Raw genomic sequence first — 17,604 nt, forward strand, 5'->3', positions numbered from 1 at the left:
CCTGGGAACAAAACCACAAGTACTACTGAATACAGGGCGTGTTGGGTAGGTTCCTCATTGAAGGAAATGCTAAACTGTATGTAGTTAGTGAAAATGGACATGTAATTTTTTTTTTCCACCCAAGTTCATGAACACCCTGAATTCTATCCATGCCATACGCCAGCTTAAGGAATCCTACTCTGCTCCAATAACTTGGGTGCCAACATTATACCCACCACACGTGGAGTTCTGGGGGCGGCAGGGAAGGGAGGTCGGAGGAGGGGCCAGTAGTTAATGGGAGGAGTCCTAGACTCCAGGGAGAATCACCTGACCCCAGTAACCAATGAAATGTGGAAACTGAGGGAGTGGGAGGAGCCAGCTTGCTTCCGGGTTTCTCCAGCCTGGGTTTGGGGCACTAGGGTTCCTGACAGAAGAGGGTTCTTAGGGGACTTCCCTGGTGGTCCAGTGGGTAAGGCTCTGCCCTCCCAATGAGAAGGGCCTGGGTTCCATCCCTAGTTGGGGAACTAGGTCCCGCTTGCATGCCGCAGCTAAGAACACTGCACGCTGCAACGAAAAGATCCGGTGTGCTGCAACCAGGATCCAGCACAGCCTAAGTAAATAAATGTTAAAAAAAAAAAAAAAAAAAAAAAGAAGAGGGTGGTCAGGAAGAGGGGAGACAGTGAGTGTATCAGCTAGAAGTGGATCCAGCCGGGAGAGCGTGTGTTAGTCAGCACTTGCTTGGTTATGCTGTGGTAACAAGCAACCTCTGTCCCATAACCACAGAGCTCTTATTTCTTGCTCATGGTAGAGGTCAGCTGAGTGCAGGAGGGAAGCAGCGCTACTGTGTGTCACCTTCTCTCCAGGGTCCAGGTGGAGACATTGCTGCTTTCATGGTAAGCCAGGGCCCCTCAAAGGCCCATGTCTGGCTACTTTGCAAGATTGAACGGTTCTTAATACACAGTATGTGCTCAACTAGTTGCCCTGAATCCCCACGCAACCCAGGAGGGGGGCTTCAAGATTATTTCCATCTTCCCAATGGGCCCCTAGGGTTCAGAGAGGGAGCGAGACTCTCTACAGGTGGCCCAGCAGTGACATGGCAGAGTAGGAACTCCCTGCTCCAAGCCCCCTGGAATGCCCTTGGTCCCAGGTCCTGGAGCCCCCTCCCCTTCGCCCCCAGAAGAGGTCCAGAACCTGGTGCGGCCCAGCTAATTGGCTGCTGGCACCGTTCCCCCAAAGTGGGAGATACTAACCAGGCCGAGGGGAATTCATACAGGACTTACAGGTCCCCACCAACTCCAACTTCAACTCCTCCTTGGCCAGCTCTTACCTCTGGCAAGGGATGGCTGGGGCTCAGGTTTGGAGCCAGAAAGCTAGACACCTCAGGACATCTCGACTCCTTCCCAGGAAGCCTGGACGGGGCTCCCTGTCTTCTGAGCAGCAGGGGTGGCCCCCTGCCTATCCTGGGCGGTGTGTAAAGGCTGGAGGAGGAAGAATGTGGAAGAAGCACTGCTGAGCCCACCCAGGGGTTTACAGTCAGGCCAGGAGGGGTGGGCCCATTGTAATCACAAGACAGGCAAGAAGGTCAGAGTCAGAAAGAGAGATTGGAAGGTGCAGTGCTGCTGACTTTGAAGGAGGAAGGGGCCACAGGCCAAGGAAAGTGGGTGGCCTCTAGAAGCTGGAAAAGGCAAGATTCTCCCCTAGACCCACAGAAGGAACACAGCCCTGCTGACACCCGGACTTTGGGCTTCTCACCCCCAGACTGTAAGAGGATACATTTGTGTCAAGCCTATTTGTTGCAGTAGCAACAGGAAGCCCATCCTGACGGGGTTGCTCCTGCCCCTCTCCCAGGGCTTAGCCAGCCCTGCTGTTCCAGAAAGAAAAGAACTAACATGCATGATGCTGCTTTGCAAATGGGTGAAGGGCAGGGCTGGGAGCTTGGTGAGATCATGGGGTCACACAGGAGTCCCTGTCTGGGACTTTTCATCTGTTGTTTCTCCAGAAAACAAAACTAGCCCTAGCTGATTGACTGCTGAGCCTGGGGGGGGTGGGGGGGGGGGGGTGAGAGGGCCTGCAAGGTGAGCAGGAGAAACAGAAGGTCTTTCCAAAGCGGAGCAGGGGGGCCCCTCTGAGCTGCTGTCTGAGAGCCCAGGGGTCACAAGCTCAGCCTGGAGACGTGCCGGGCGCTGCTTCTCCGCTCTGCTGAGCCATCACGTGAGTCTCGGGGCAGGTCCCCCCACCTCTCCGAGCCTCAGTTTCCTCTTCTGTAAAATGCAGAGAATAGGTAGGACCTACCTGTAGGACCCAACTGGATGCTGTGTGTGTGAAGAGCTCAGCACAGGGCCAGGCACACGGGTGTCTCCCTGTGTGTGTGCAGGTGGACAGGCATGTGTGTACAGGTACTTGTGAACAGGTGTGCATGTGCAGGTCTGCGCCTGCTGGGACCTGTGCACAGGTGTATATATATATGCAGCCTGGAGAAGCATTTTGAAAATCACCTTGGACCTGTCACTCCCCTGCTCACAGCCCCCTGCTGGCCAAAGGAGAAGTTCACCTCTTCACCATGGCCTCCAGGACCCGGCACAGGCTAGCTCTGCAGCCGTCTCCCCAACTCCCCCGCTTGCACCCTAAGATCTAGCCCTGCCTGCCCCGACTCCATTCCTTAAGCGGGCCCTGTTCCCGTGGGAGTCCAGGCCTCGCCCATGCTATTCCCTCTGTCTCCTACACTTTTCCTTTTTCCTCCTCACTGACTATCTCCTACTCAGTCTTTGGGTCTCGAAAAGGTTACCTCCTCCAGGTAGCCTTCCCTGACTGCCACCCTCATTGGGATGATTTCCCCCACCTTTGACTTCATGGCAGCTCCCTCCCATGTGCTCCCCTGGTCTCAGCACTAACCACAGGGTAGGATAATTGCTCGTGAGCATCCTTCTTCCTTCTGAGGTTCTGTTCTGAGGGCAGGAACCTAGAATGCCTTGTTCTCCCCTATCACCAGCAGCCAGCATGGGATCTAGCCCAGAGCAGGTGCTCAGAACTTTGCTGAGTGAATGAATGAGTGAATGCATGGGTCCGGGGGCGTGAGCGAGGAGGCTGCGATCACACACATGTGCATGTGCGTGCTTGCTCAGTGCAGGAAGGGTGTGCAGCACGTGTGTTCCTGCAGGTAGTGATGGGGGATAGTGGTGGGGCCAAGACTGTGCCCCGGAGAGGGGCTGGAGCAGGGGGAGGCCAGAGCACTCCGCTCCCCATGCTGGTCCCCTCTCCCCTGTGCAGACCATGGACTCAGGGAGGTTGCTTTGCTGCTGGAGGGGGAAGAGAGAGCGGAGAGTGGGAGAAGGATGGCGGAGGCCTGCAGCCTTCAGCTCTGACACATTCTGCTCCTTCCTTCCTCCTGACCTCCCTGTGACCTCCATTCCCTAGCCTGGGCCCCTCCACTGAATGCGGGAAGGGGCAGAGACCTCCCAGGGTCCCCAGGGGATGCCAAGCCAGGCAGTACTTCTCCAGGAGGCCCTCCCCCCCCCCGCCCCCACCCCATCCCCCCAGCTCTGGCCCCACCCCACCCCCCAGCTCTGGCCCCACCCCCCCATACCATCCCTCCAGCTGTGGCCCCAAGCCCCCCATACCATTCCCCCAGCTCTGGCCCCACTCCACCCACATACCATCCCCTCAGTTCTGGCCGGGGTCCTGGGGAGGACCTGGTCAGGCCAGGAGGAGGGCAAGCTGGGGTGGGGTGGCGGGGCAAGGGCTGGCCTGGCCCCTTAGCCCAGACAGCCTGCTCGGTCCCTCCCTCATGCCTGGGTGAGGCAGGTCACTGCTTAATCTCTGACCCTTACTCCTGTCATCTGTAAAATGGCACCCAGCACTCCCTTGCAACGTTGTAGCAATTAATGAGATCATGTTTACAGAAGGCTTGAGGCGCTGTCTGGTGATGGAGAATACTCCTGAGTGTAATCTTGTCATCATCGCTATCCTACTCCGCCTTGGCCATCCTGCACTGAGAACCATGCAGGTTTGACCCCAGCACACCCTGGGACAGTGGGACAGGTCTATCTTCCTTTTATTTATGTCCCCAGCCTCTTGTATAGTATCTGGCCCCTAGTAGGTGCCCAAAAAATGTTTGTTAAATGAATGAACCAGCAGACTCACGTAAGGGTAAAGCACTTCCTCTCTCCGGGCCTCAGTTTCCTCATGTGTAAAACTGTGTGTCCACAAACTGAGACGCTCTGAGGTCCCTCCCAGTTTGAAATCAGGACTGGATATTATAGTCGCTGCTGTGCTGAGTCTTGGGTCTTTTTTTTTTAATATTCATGCCAGCTGACACATCCCAGGCCCTCTCACCTGGACGCACTGCTGACCTCTTGCTTTTCTGCCTGCTTCTATGCCTTGACCCCATTCTCCATCGTGGAGAGCTGGTGCGGCCATCTCAAAACACAGAGAAAGACAAGAGTCTAAGGTGGCTCACGGGCCCCACACAGCCCGCCCCTCGGGAGCCTCCCCCAGCTCCACTCCACAGGCCTTCTCTCTACCCCTTCTGGGAAGCCCTCCCTAACCTCTCCTGAGACTGGGTATTGACTGCCTCTCCCTGCCAGCATCCGTCGTGATCAAAGCTCATTGTGTGTGTTTCCCCCGCTAGACCATGTGCTCTTGGAGGTCAGGCCTGGCCTGGCTCCCCCTTCCCTTGCTACAACACGACAAAGACCCTGGCACATAGGAGGTGCTTGATAAAGCTTGGTCACTGCCAGCCTCCCGCCCCCCCCAGTGGGAGTCCTCGAGGGGCTCTGCAGAGCACCTCTACCCGAGGGTCAGGCAGCCACCTGGGAATGAGCGTGAGCTGGATGGAGGTTCATGGTTATCCTTCGGGAGTGGAGCACCCCCGGGGGGAGGATCAGGGCAGTGGCGGGGAGGGAGATGACCTCTGGGTGCACACACCCAGTCCCTGCCCTCTGCCCCGCGTCATAACCTGCTCTCAGGGAAAGTCCTGCATCGTAGCCGCGGCATTTTGGAATTAATCCCATTCTCTGAGTTTGGCCTCTGCTGGAGAGAGCTGGGTCCTGAGACTCGGGATGAATCCCAGGCCCCCCACTCATTGCTGTGCATCCTTAGGCAGAGCCCTACCCCTCTCTGGGACTCAGTTCCTCATATAGAAAATGGAGACAATACTAGTCCCTGCTGCAGGGAGTAGGAGTCAGTGAGATCCTCTGTGCACAGTGCCCAGCTAGGACAGCAGGGTGCTCACCTGGGCAACTGGGACGCAGGCAGCAATGGGGTCAGGGTCTTCAAGGGGCGCCTCCAAAGCCACTCTGAGGCTGGTCTGCAGCAGGCATTAGGGAAGGTGGTAGAAAGAGCCTCAGAGTGGCTGCCGAAAGGGGGTGATGAGCGCTGAGCATGTGTGTGTGTGTGTACAACACTGCTGGAGGAGAGACTTCAGAGGAATGAGGGAGGGAGTGACTGAGCTGGCAAAGCTCAGCGCTGCAGCCAATGGAGCCAGCGGCCCAGAGGCAGGGAGCTGGAGGGAGCCTCCCAAGGCCAATGAAGTCAAAGCTGGAGAAGGAGCGGTGGGCCTGGATGGGGGGAGGGGCTTCCCAGACCTGGGAGGGGAGACTGGGGGTGCTCGGCCAGGGGATCTGAAGACTCTTTGGTTCCTAGCATCCCTAGTGTGGAGGGCTTGTTACTCTGCCAAACAAAGAGCCCTGTTTGCATTTGGGCTCTGCTAGTCATCAGTTGTGTGACCCTGGGCGAGTCCTCTGCCTCTTGAAGCCTCTGTTTCTTTGGTTGTAAAATGGGATGATAATAGAATACACCTGTGTATTGGTTTCCCAGGGCTGCCATAACAAAGTGCCACAGACCGGTGGCTTAAACAACAGAAATTTGTTTTCTTCCAGCCTGGAGACTGGAGACCCAAGATCAAGGTATCAGCAGAGCTGGTTTCTTCTGAGGCTTCTCTCCTTGGCTTATAGACGGCCGTCTTCTTGCTGTGTCTTCATGTGATCCTTCCTCTGTGCCTGTCTGTGTCCTAATCTCCTCTTCCTAGAAGGACACCAGTCATATTGGATTAGGGCCCACCCTGATGACCTCATTTTAACTTAATTACCTCTTTAAAGACCCTGTGTCCAAATACAGTCACATCTAAGGTACTGGGATTAGGACGTCAACCTGCAAATTTGGGAGGGAGGGTTAGGGATGTAATCTTTGGTCTGGGCTCCCTGAAAGCAGCCTAACATAAAGGCTGAGGTACACATAGTCTGTTTGGGAGCATAGCTGCGGGGGCAAGAGTGAGGGATGGGGAGAAGGGAGAGGGAAGCAGGAGAGAGGGGAAAGAGAGCCAGTACAAATGCGGATCCTGAGTTCACCATTAAGGTCGTCTGGGTGTCTGGGCCCCCAGGGTTGTCTGAGATTCCTTATGAAATGCATCTTGGGAACATCTGCCTGGGGGAAGAAAGGGGGAAGCATCCCATAGCTCTGTCTCCCTTGGATCAAGGGTTGGCCTGAATGGTGTTACAGCTGATCTCGTGTGACTCCTGAGTGGGTTCCTGATGCGGGGAGGGACATCCCATACGAGACATCAGAGAAGTCCCAGGGCAGGAAGCAAGATGCAACTCAGGGTGAGGCACTGTCATCCTGCAGCTGCCTGGCCAGACCCTGCAGGGGCTATTTATTGCTGGGCCTGGCTGAAGAGGCAAAGCCAAGAGGTTGGCAGTAGCGCAGGAGAGGTGTTCAATACAGTCCGCCCCTTGCAGGAGTCAGCTCTGCTCCTGCCCTGCACTGGGCCTGGTCCATTAGAGTGCCCTTCAAGGAGCTGGCCATCCGCAGTCCCTGCAAAGACTTGACACAAGCCCGTTTACTGAGACAACCTGTTGCCCCCGCAGCTGCATCGGGGGTGAATGACCCACGCCTGAACAGCAACTCCTTCCTCGGCCTGCTGGTCCCCGGCAGGGGGACTCCAAAGTGGTCAGGTGGCAGTCACAGCTTTGAGTTCAGTGAGACCCATCCTGTGCCTGGTGGAGCCCTCCCCCTAAATTCCTGTTCCCTCCCTCCAGCTCCCCCTCTTCTTCCCCCACCTCCCCTCCAGTCCCAGGAGGGAACCAGGACCTCTTATCTGACAAAATCTCAGCTTGCAGAGAGAAGTACAAATGTACAGGGGAGGCACTGGAGTGATGGAGGCGGAGGCAATCCTATTTCCACAGCTTGTTTCTGGACCGTGTGTCCTAGTTACTGGGGACACAGCACCGTTGACTGGCAGTGGGTCCTGGACACAGGGTGTTGCACGAGCCGGCTGCCCCACTGTCCCATCAGGCCCATGGCTCCAGGGTCAGACCAGGGGCTACCGTGTTGTGTACCCACCGTGCTCTTCCCTTGCCATTAAGTAGGGCCCTTGGTCCAAGGCCCAGAGTGACAGGATCTAGAATTCTGTAGGGCCTTGGATGTGGTCGTGCCACGGTGTTCTGAGATGTGATGGACTGAGTACACATCTCTCTGCAAAGGGAGGCTTGGCCTCCGCCTGGGCTGGTTCGGGGACAGCGTGGAGGCTGAAGTTGCCCTGATTGGCCCCTCAGGGCATCAGCCACTGTTGGGTTTGGACAAAGGGGCAGCTGCTAGGCTGACCCACAGAGGCCTTTCTGAGAGGACTGGCAGCCAAGGCCACCAACTGAGGGACAGGACAAGGGGACTCTGAGCCCCCTTGGTCCTCACCCCGTGGTCTGGTTTCCGCCTGGGATCCTCAGATCCTTCCTGATGGGCAGTCCTTCCTCAGGCGGGCAGGGCTCTGGGTCAGGCACAGCCTTCTGGCTCTGGGACCCTGGGTGGGTCCTGGTCTCCGTTCCCTTATCTGGGCTCAGGGGAACTGAGGGACTGAACGAGATGCTGGGAGCCAGGCCCTCAGCATGGTTGTGGTTAGTCCAGTCGAGGCACAGAGGGGCCGCCCAGTGGGCCTGAGTCCTATCTTGACTCCCAATCCAGTGCTCATTCGACCCCTCCTCCAGAGAAAGCATGGGGGTCATGGGGAGAGGGAGAGGATGGGAGAGGTGGGGCGCTTCTGCCCACTCCCCTCCACAGTGCCCCCCCCACAGCAGGTGCTTACTAAGTATGTGTTGAATGACTGAATGGATGTCTGGGTGGGTGGGTGGATGGACAAACAGGTGGATGCAGCCTAGCTCCCTTTGTTCCAAATCCCACCCAGTCCAGCCCTTCCCTCTTCCGCTAACCTCATTTGGTTGCTAGCAGTCTGGAGCTTTCATTTCTGCCGAGTCACTGCTCTCAGCCCCGTGATGGGGCTGGGTGTGCCAGGAATCCGGAGGGAAGGAGGCGGACAGGACCTCAGAACTTCACCACTCGCTCCATTTTCGAGATGAGGAAACTGAGGCAGGGGGAGCATTCTGAGGTTTGTTGAGACCCAGACCGGCCCACCTCCCCAGCAGCCAAGGGCCCCGCCCCCTGCCTGGCTCACCCACCAGCATGGGGAAGCCTTAGCACCTCTCTGTCAGATTTGGGTAACTGGTTGGAGGGGGGCGGGGGGCGTCTGGTCAGCAGATTGGGTTCCCTGAGTCATTCCCAGTCCTGCCGAAGATGTCCTAACACAACCCACATTGCTCCAAGAAAGCTCCCAGCCCCTCTCTGACCCAGCCTATGGGCTGCCCCCTCCCCTCGGTGACTCTCTCTTCTCTTCCTCTCTGCCCGTCTCACCCTTCTGCAGGGTCTGGAGCCAACACCCAGGTGCCCACCTCTGACCCCCACATGTACTGTGGCCTTGGGCAGGACCCTGCCCCTCTCTGAGCCTCCGGGGCCCAGCTGGGGTGGCTGGCTACCTGAGTCCCTTCCAGCCTTGACCCTGCAGGCCTCCTGGCCATCAGAGCTCTGTCCTCCCTTCTCTTTCGGTCTGCACACCCCCTTCCTCTCTAGACACCCGCCCCCCCATCTCACCTTCTCCCCCCCTCTGCCCTCCCTCCTCAGAGAACGCCAAGTCTGCAGCTTTCCCTGACCTTGAGCAGACAGCAGGCTGGGAAATGTGCAGAGGGAGCAGCTCAGAGCTTTCCAAAGGGGCCCCTGGCAATGAAGGCCTGCTCAGTTGGTCCTGGGGGGCTGCACTGCCCTTGCACGCCCCCTCCCCACACTCTGTGCCCCATGCCCTAGTTTACTTTTCTCCATGGCTTTTTCTCTTCTCACTCGTTACTTCACTTACATACTGTTTACTGCCCATCCCCTCGTTAGAAGGTCAGTTCCACAAGGACAGGGATTTTTATCTGCTGTCATCGCTGCTCTGTCCCCAAGCCCAGAACAGGGCCTGGCGCACAGTAGGTGCTCAGTGAGTAACTGAGGGATGAAGATTCCCTCTGCTCTCCGATCACAACCACCGTTTATGGAGCGCGTACTCGCCTCTGATCTACAGCCTTGCACGCCCAGGACTGCGCCGGCCCCTTTGGGAAGATGGGGAAACTGAGGCTCGAAGACGAAGAGCCCAAAGGGCAAAGCCAGTCCAAGGTCACACAGCGGTAACCGGTCAAAGCCGGATTCGAACCCACAGGTGCAGACCACGGCGCCGGCGCTCTTGGTCCTCCCTCCCAGCACCGATGCGGGGGCAGGTGCCTCGCTGGCCCGCCCCGGGAAAGCCGAGGGGGCGGGGTCAGTCCAGCCCCCAGGCCCTCGACCACGCCCCTGCTCGTGCAGGAGAGAAATTGAGGCACTCCGGCGGCCTCGGGCTCCCTGGGAGCCTCCTTCCCAAACCCGAGTCTGTCCGGGAACCGGCCCGCGCCCCCCGCCTCCCCGGCCCAAGGCGGAGCTTCGCCCGCGCCCACCGGGAGCCGGGGAGGGAGAGAAAAATGAGTTTTCCTGCCGCCCGGTGGCAGTGTCAATTGATCGGGCGCGGGCGGGGGCCGCGCGCCGGGCTGGGGGCCTCGCTCGCAGCTGCCGGCGCACAATTATCGGGAAAAAACTGGGGCGGCTGCTGCGGTGAAATTAGTTATCGATCCCTCGGCGGGGCCGCGGGGCCGCGCTCGGCGCTGACGGCTGCAGACCCGGGCCGGGCCCGCCGGGCGGGGGGCGGGGAGGAGGCGGCGGTGGGCGCGGGGGCGGGCCCTCCCCCCTCTCCCTTCCCTCTCCCCACCCCCTCCCGGCCATCCTCCACCTCCTCCTCCTCCTCTTCCTCCCCTGCGTCTCTGCTCTCTCTTCGCCCATTCATCCCGCAGCGATGTCGACGCAAGGCCGACCCTGCACTGACAGGCGCCCCCGCCCACTACCCCGCTCTCCCCAGCTTGGCCCCCGCCCCCCGCGCTGGGCGCCCCGCCCCGTGGACCTGGCACCCTGCGACCCCCTTGGGTGCGGAGAACGCCCCCAGTGTGGGCGCTGCGCCCGTGGAGCCCGCGAGCTGGCGGGGAGGAAGGACGAACCCCTGCTCCCCGTAGACCGGGGTTTGGAGCCCTGCTGCCTGGAAAAGTGCGTGACCTAAGCCTCAGTTTCCTCCCCTATAAACCTACGCCTTGCTTGCTGAGAGGGTAAAATGGGAGGCTCCAGGAGGAATGCCTGGGCTTGTCGCCGGGAAGGAAACGTGTTGGGGGTTTATTTCGCGTTTATACCGCCAGTTCTTCCCAGCGACTCTAGGAGATATGTCATAGCCCCATTTTATAGATGAGTAAACTAAGCTCAGAGAGGGGAGGTGCCTTGTCCACCCCATACAGACACCCAATGGCCCCATGACACTAGAACCCAGCTAACAGAGCAGAGCTGGAGGGGGCGGGCTCTTAGTGGGTGACGTATCAAAGGCTGAGGGGCTGGTCAGGGAGGAAAGGGGGTCAGGTCCTCCAGGAGCACTTGGCTCAGGACAGCTGGCTCTGCAGCCTCCAGGGAAGGGGAAAGGGGAGGCGGGGAGGCCTCTCCTTTCCCAGTGCTAAACTGGTTGGGCGGGGGCAGGTTTGAATCCAGGCTGGAAAGCAGAGGATCTGAGCTCTTATCCTGTCCCTCCACTCAGCAGCATGTGGCCTTGGACAAGCCCCTGTCCCTGTCCCTATCCCAGGCCTTCTACAAAAAGGGGTTTAGACCCTATGTCCCCCCAGGAAGAGGCTGGCGGGGTCCGGTCATGGAGGGGTTGGGAGTGTACCAGTGAAGGGGAGCACAGAAGGGCATTGAGCAGGGGGATGGCAGGGTCAAGTTCATCCCCACAGCTAGAGTCCTGGCTCTGTTCTTGGGCTCTCTGAGCCTCAGTTTCCTTCCCTGTAAAATGGAGATGATTGTCTCCACCGCTGTGGGAGCTGTGGGCTGTGAATTGGGTCAGCCCTGGGTTCAAGTGTTCCCTTAAAGCCACAGGACCTTGGATGCTACCAACAAGTGGCTCAATCGAAGGGGCAGGATGGCATAGAAACTTGGCGTCTCCGTGCTTCCCCTCCCAAGATTTCCTGGCTCCCCAAATGGGGATCCAGAGGTGCTGAAGGGGAGGTGGCCACAGGAGCCCTGGGGCCAGAGTGCTGGAGGCTGAGGCTGTTCTTTCCTCTTCTCCCTGTGGGTTGCAGGGACCCTGACAAAGGGATCCTGAGCTAGGAGACAAAGTGCCCTCTTGCTGGCTGTGAGGGCAAATAGAAACTTACAGGGGCAGGGGGTGCAGGCCAGCCTGTGGGGGTTGCAGCTGCCTTACCTTCTGTAAAAACTGACCCTCATGCGCTTTGGGAAGCAGAAAATGTTCTATTTCCTGATTTGGATTCTGGTTAGTTACACAGGCCGGTTCACTTTGTGAAAATTCTTACAGCTGAACACCTAGCAGCATGTAACAAGGCCCAGAGAAAGTCAGTGCCCTGGCCGGGTCCCCAGCACTAAGATAGAGTCAAGATGTGAAACAAGACCTGCTTCCCTGGCTGCAAAGCCATGGGTTTTTCGTGACACGCCCCTCCCTCCTGCCCCATCTGACCTTCCACCTGCCATCCGTATGCCTAGCAGAGAAGAGTGAGTGGGGAAGGAGGGGCGTGGGAGGAGAAAAAGGAGTAACCATCCTGAAAGCCCCCATCCCCCTCACCGGGCCCTTCCCAGCCCTACTCACTCACCAGGGTCCCCTAGCCACTCCCCAGACTGTCTGTCGCCCTCCTGCCTCTGAGATTTTGCCCAAGCTGTTTCCCGATGTTTTATTCTACAAGCTCCTGGGCACGAGGCCCTAAGCTGGGCATCAGGGATGCAGCTGTCACTGAGGGGGCTACAGTCCCTGTCCTCGTGGCGCTTTCAAAGTAGCATGAATGTGCTGAGTGCCTTTAGTTAGGCTTTCCTAAGCGTGCAGGTATATGTGAGGACACACACGTATCCGCACATGCATCTTTGTGCATGTGTATTTGTGCATTGGGTACACGGGCATAGCTGTGCACGTGTGCATGTACTGCCGAGTCTGCATGTACGCATGTGAGTGGCTCCGTATACGCACGAATAAGCGTGTGTGTGCGTGCATGTGTACGTTTACGTAAATGTGCGTGTGTGTGCGTCTTGCCTGTGCCGGTGTACATCTGTGTGCACTTCGTTTTCCATGCACATTTGTGTGTGGGGGCGAACACCTCTGTGAATGCTTTATAAGCACGTGGAGTGGGCACCTCTGTGGACGCACAGAGCTGCAGGGACGTGTGTGAAATGGTTGTGTGCCCGGACATCTGCTATATGTTTGCATTCTGGGTGCGCAGTGTGTGCATGCTGGCATGCACACGTATGCAGGTGCATGTAGTGCAGGTACTCACGCCTTCCTTGTGTTTGCACGTGCCACTGTGTAATTCCTCTACACACGTGCACGTTAGTGTAGGAAGCTCCTCCCAAGTGCATGCGCATTTCCGAGACTCCTTATGTTTGTGCCTGGCCTTCAGTTCACTGGGGAGCACAGCATGTTCCCTGGGGGAGGAGGGCGCTTCCCCATCCTTCAGCAGAGTGCAAAAGGACAGAGAGACCTGGGCGGGGCTTGGCTGCTGCTTACCTGGTAGAAGATGCTGAAGAGGGAGATAGAAGCTGGCCAGGACTGCCAGCTGCCCCTCCACCCAGCTGGGATCCAGGGAAACGGCCTCCTCCGTGCACCCCCCGGGGCCTCTAGGGCTGGCAGGGGCAGGAGACAGCAGGTGGCTTTGCCGAGCGGGCTGAGGCTTCCCCCGGGCCCCTTGCCAAGGGAGGTTCTCCTGAGCCTCTGAGCTTAGAGAGGCAGGCCACCACCTGCCACATCCCTGCTCGGGCCTCTCACACCTGCGCCCCAGCCTGTCTGCCCTGAGACTCATCAGGCTCCAGGGGCAGGACGTGGGGCCTGGCTCCTCTCAACTTTTTCTCCATCCCACCACTCTGGCTTCAAGGCTCAGGTCAGGGCTGAGCCAGGGCTCTCCTCTTAGGCAGCCGGAGCCTCCTGTGAAGGCAAGATGCACAAGCGCATCCTTCCTTAAGCTGCCGGCCTCGGTGGTAGTGATGGAGCCCAGGGCGCAGAAAACAAGCTTGCTCGCGCTCTTTTCCTCTTTCTCTCCCCATAGGAATCTCTGTGGTCTCTGAGCTAAGTCCGTGATGCTCTTCATCCACCACAGCTTGCCGCTCCCCCAACCCCACCCAACTCCCTCACCCCTTTGTGGCTCCTGCACCCTGGTCCCTGGGGTCACCTCCTCACCTCTGGCACAACACTTCATGCTCAGAAGACTTTGGGGCCTCCCACAGTCCTCTTCTCCTCCCTCAGTGTCCCTCCAACACCACCAGGACCCCCTGGCCAACATGGCCCTTTCTTCATCCTGTTGTTTTTGGGGGCCTTGGCTTGGCCCCTGCACCGTGGTCCACACTGACCTGGTCATCACTCCCACGGCCGCATCTTTGAGGTCTGAAATTCAGACATCCCTGCCTCCACCCCACATCCCACCCATCTAGCTCTCACTCTTCAGAGAATACTTTATGCTTGCCACCCTCTTCCAGACCCCTCTGGTCCCGCCCCACCCTGGGACATCTATCACTTTCTGTACAATATCCTGAGATGGTCCCGCCCTAGGGCCAAGGTAGCCTTACCAGACTTCACCTCTGAGTGACAGCATTGCCACTTTAGACCCAATCTCTCATCAAGGCCACTCCACCCGGGTACTGTGCTCCTTGGGTTTCCCTGTTCTCTCTCTGCATGTCCCTTCTCAGGCTGTCCATGTGGCCCCCCTGGCTCTGCCTCTTGATTAACTGATGATGTGTCCTGGGGTCTGCCCCTGGTCTCAGCTTTGTCTGGCAGTGCCCACCAAGTCCATGGTCTCCTGGACTTCTGTCTCCAGTCCATTGCCTTCGGAACACTAGACCCATCATGCTTGCTGTCCCTGACAAGTTCATCCGTGTCCCTAAAGCCCACACAGATCCCACCCTACCTCCCCTCCTGCAGGCCTCCCCCTCAGAGAATGGTACCCCAGCCACGTCTCTTGGGCCAGAAGCAAGGACATCACCCTTGCCTGCTCCTTCACCTTCACCTTCCACTTCCAGTCGGTCACCAAGCATCTGTGCTTGGGGTTCATTGAGCTTCTTGGATACAGGTTTCATTACATTTGGGAATTTTTCATCCATGATTTCTTCTGATATTTTTTCTGTTCCCCTCCTCCTTTCCAATTATTTATATATTCAGCTGCTTGGAATTATCCTACAGCTGACTGGTAGTCTTTCCTTTTTTTGCTGCGTTGGGTCTTCGTTGCTGTGTGTGGACTTTCTCTAGCTGTGGTGATCGGGGCTACTCTTCTCACAGTGGGTGCATGGGCTTCTCATTGCAGTGGCTTCTCTTGCTGAACATGGGCTCTAGGTGCGCAGGCCTCAGTAGTTTCAGCACGTGGTCTCAGTAGTTGCAGTGTGCAGGCTCTAGAACGCAGGCTTAGTAGTTGTGGTGCACAGGCTTAGTTGCTCCGCGGCATGTGGGATCTTCCCGGCCAAGGGCTCGAACCTGTGTCCCTGCATTGGCAGGCAGATTCTTAACCACTGTGTCACAAGGGACGTCCCTCCATTTAAAAAATTTTTTCTCTCTCTCTGTTTCATTTTGGATAGTTTTTATTGCTATGCCTTCATGTTCATTAACTTTTCTTTTGCCTTATCTAGTCTGCACAAATCCCATTCAGTGTATTTTTCATCACAGACATTGTCATTTTCAGCTCTTAGATGTTAATTTGGGTATTTTTTATATCTTCATGTGTCTAACATTTTGAAAATATGGAATACAGTTATGAAAACTGTTTTAGGATCCTTTCTGCTAATTCTAACATCTGTGTCAGTTCTGGGTCAGTTTCAATTGATTGATTATTCTTTTCTTTACAGGTCGTGTTTTCTGGCTTCTTTGTGTGCCTGGTAATGTTTAGTGGATGCCAGACGTGATTTTTGGATATTTGTGTATCCTTATAAATCTTCTTAAGCTTATTCTAGGAAGCAGATTACTTGGGAACCAATTGATCCTTTTGGGTCTTGCCTTATGATTTATTAGGTGGGTTTTTAGCAGTGCTCCGTCTAGGGCTAATTATTCCCCACCTCTGAGACAAGACCTTCCTAAGTGCTCTACCCACTTCCCTGTGAATTATGACTTTTCCAGTCTGCCTGGTGGCAACAGCCAGTATTCCCAGCCCTGTATGAGCATCAGATACAGTCCCCTCTAATCCTTTCACATGGTTCTTTCTTGAAAACCACTGTTTCATGTATTTGTTTGTTTGTTTGAATTTTTTGGTTGTTTCAAGTGGGATAGGAAATCTGGCCTCTGTTACTCCATCTTGGCCAGAAGAAGAAGTTGGTTACCAAGTCTTAAGGATTCTACTTCTTAATAACTTGAATCTGTCTACTTCTCTCCCACATCCTGACACCGACCCAGACGCCACTGCCTCTTGCCTGGGGTGACACTCACAGCCTCCCAGGCTGGGTCTGCTCCATTCAGTCATTTCACGAAGAAGCAGCCCGAGCCACCTTTCCAGCAATCTGACCACACCTCTCCCTAGTTCAAACCTGTTTACTCCTCACTCTCTTGGAGTTAATTTCAAACTCCTACTTGTGGCTCATCCGTTTTGTTTTGTTTTTTTAAGATTTATTTTTATTTTTTTATTGGGACTTCCCTGGTGGCGCAGTGGTTAAGAATCCACCTGCCAGTGCAGGGGACACAGGTTCGATCCCTGGTCCGGGAAGATCCCACATGCCACGGAGCAACTAAGCTTGTGTGCCACAACTACTGAAGCCCGTGTGCCTATAGCCTGTGCTCCACAACAAGAGAAGCCACCACAATGAGAAGCCCACGCACCACAACAGAGTAGCCCCCACTCGCCACAACTAGAGAAAGCTGGTGTGAAGCAATGAAGACCCAACGCAGCCAAAAAATAAATAAAATCAACAACAACTATATGTGTGTGTGTGTGTGTGTGTGTGTGTGTGTGTGTGTATTTATTTATTTATTTAATTTTGGCATTGCCGGGTCTTAGTTGTGGCATGCGGGATTTTCCTTGCGGCATGCGGGACCTTTTATTTGCAGCATGCAGACTCTTAGTTGCGGCATGTAGGATGTAGTTCCCCAACCAGGGATCGAACCTGGGCCCCCTGCATTAGGAGTGTGGAGTCTCACCCACTGGACCACCAGGGAAGTCCCACTCATCAGATCTTGATACAGCCAACCAAACTGAACTGCAGGTAACCCTCCCAAGGGGTCATTCTCACTCTGTGGGGCATCTGCTCCTGCCAAGAGCTCCTGCCTCCCCTTTCTTCTCCTCCTCCTGCTCTGGGAGGCCCTCTCACCCCTCCCTTTTGTGAACCTGCACAAATTGCTCTGGATGGTCGCTGCCTGGGATGTCTATGTCCCTTAGGTTGAGCCTCCCTGAGGGCAAGACCGTAGCCCCTCATGCTGAGCCCTACCTAACCTATCCACTGAAAGAATGAGTGAATGACAAGAAGAGAAGAGAATAATGGACAACAAGGAGGGCTGCCGTGGAGGCGAGCGAGGCCAGAACTATGGCTCAAAAGACTGTGTCCTCCTCCCAGCCCTCCCCTACTTGCTGTGTGATTTTGGGCCCTCGCTGCACATGATGAAGTGGTCTCTGAGGTCTCCTCTGGATCTATCAAAACACTCACCTGTTCGCATAGCATCGTGGAATGCATCGCAGTCGTGCCGAACCCATCCTCCTCGTGTGACTGATGGGGAAACCGAGGCCCAGCGATGGGGCAGTGCTGGACCCCCCAGGTCACTCAGCGCATCACCGACAGAGCCTGTGTGTTGGCTCAGTTCTGGGATTCTGGGCTTTGGTAAGGAGAGTGGAGAAAGAATGTCACTCCAGACATTCTCCCTATGTCCTAGGGTGAGTGGGGAGTGGCCTCGGGGGCAGGCTGGGGCACTCCGGGGCTGGGACCAGGGCTTCTCTGTGCCTGGCACTTCCGCAGGATTCAGAACCCACCAGTAAAGAAGAGGAGGAAAAGGGTCACTCTGAAGTGGTCACACATCCGACTAGGGGAGGACGTGGGGGGAGGCTCAAGGTCAGCCTGAGGTCAGCCCCTGTCCAGCTTAATTATTCATTAACCAGGCAAGTCCAGGCCCTGAGTTAATGACCAACACAAGGCTGGGGGGAGGGTAAATTCTTGGCCCGAGTGTGGGCATGACCTGCAAGGGCAGGGAAGCCTGTAAATGAGCAATTGGTGGAAACGCTCTTCCCTCATTCATTCGTTCATTTGTTCATCCATTCACTT

At 56.4% G+C, this 17,604-nt stretch overlaps 1 long non-coding RNA gene across 1 annotated transcript; it reads right to left on the reverse strand.

Moving 5' to 3' along the window:
• Positions 1 to 5,779: 5,779 nt before the first annotated feature.
• LOC130845957 (uncharacterized) lies at positions 5,780 to 17,363 on the reverse strand. Its single transcript, XR_009051489.1, has 3 exons — positions 16,996 to 17,363; positions 8,175 to 8,326; positions 5,780 to 6,000 (listed from the first exon to the last, which is right to left on the reverse strand). It is a non-coding gene; the product is annotated as an uncharacterized LOC130845957 (long non-coding RNA).
• Positions 17,364 to 17,604: the final 241 nt, after the last annotated feature.

This window comes from Hippopotamus amphibius, chromosome 2, assembly GCF_030028045.1.
Source record: "Hippopotamus amphibius kiboko isolate mHipAmp2 chromosome 2, mHipAmp2.hap2, whole genome shotgun sequence".
Classification (NCBI taxonomy): domain Eukaryota; kingdom Metazoa; phylum Chordata; class Mammalia; order Artiodactyla; family Hippopotamidae; genus Hippopotamus; species Hippopotamus amphibius.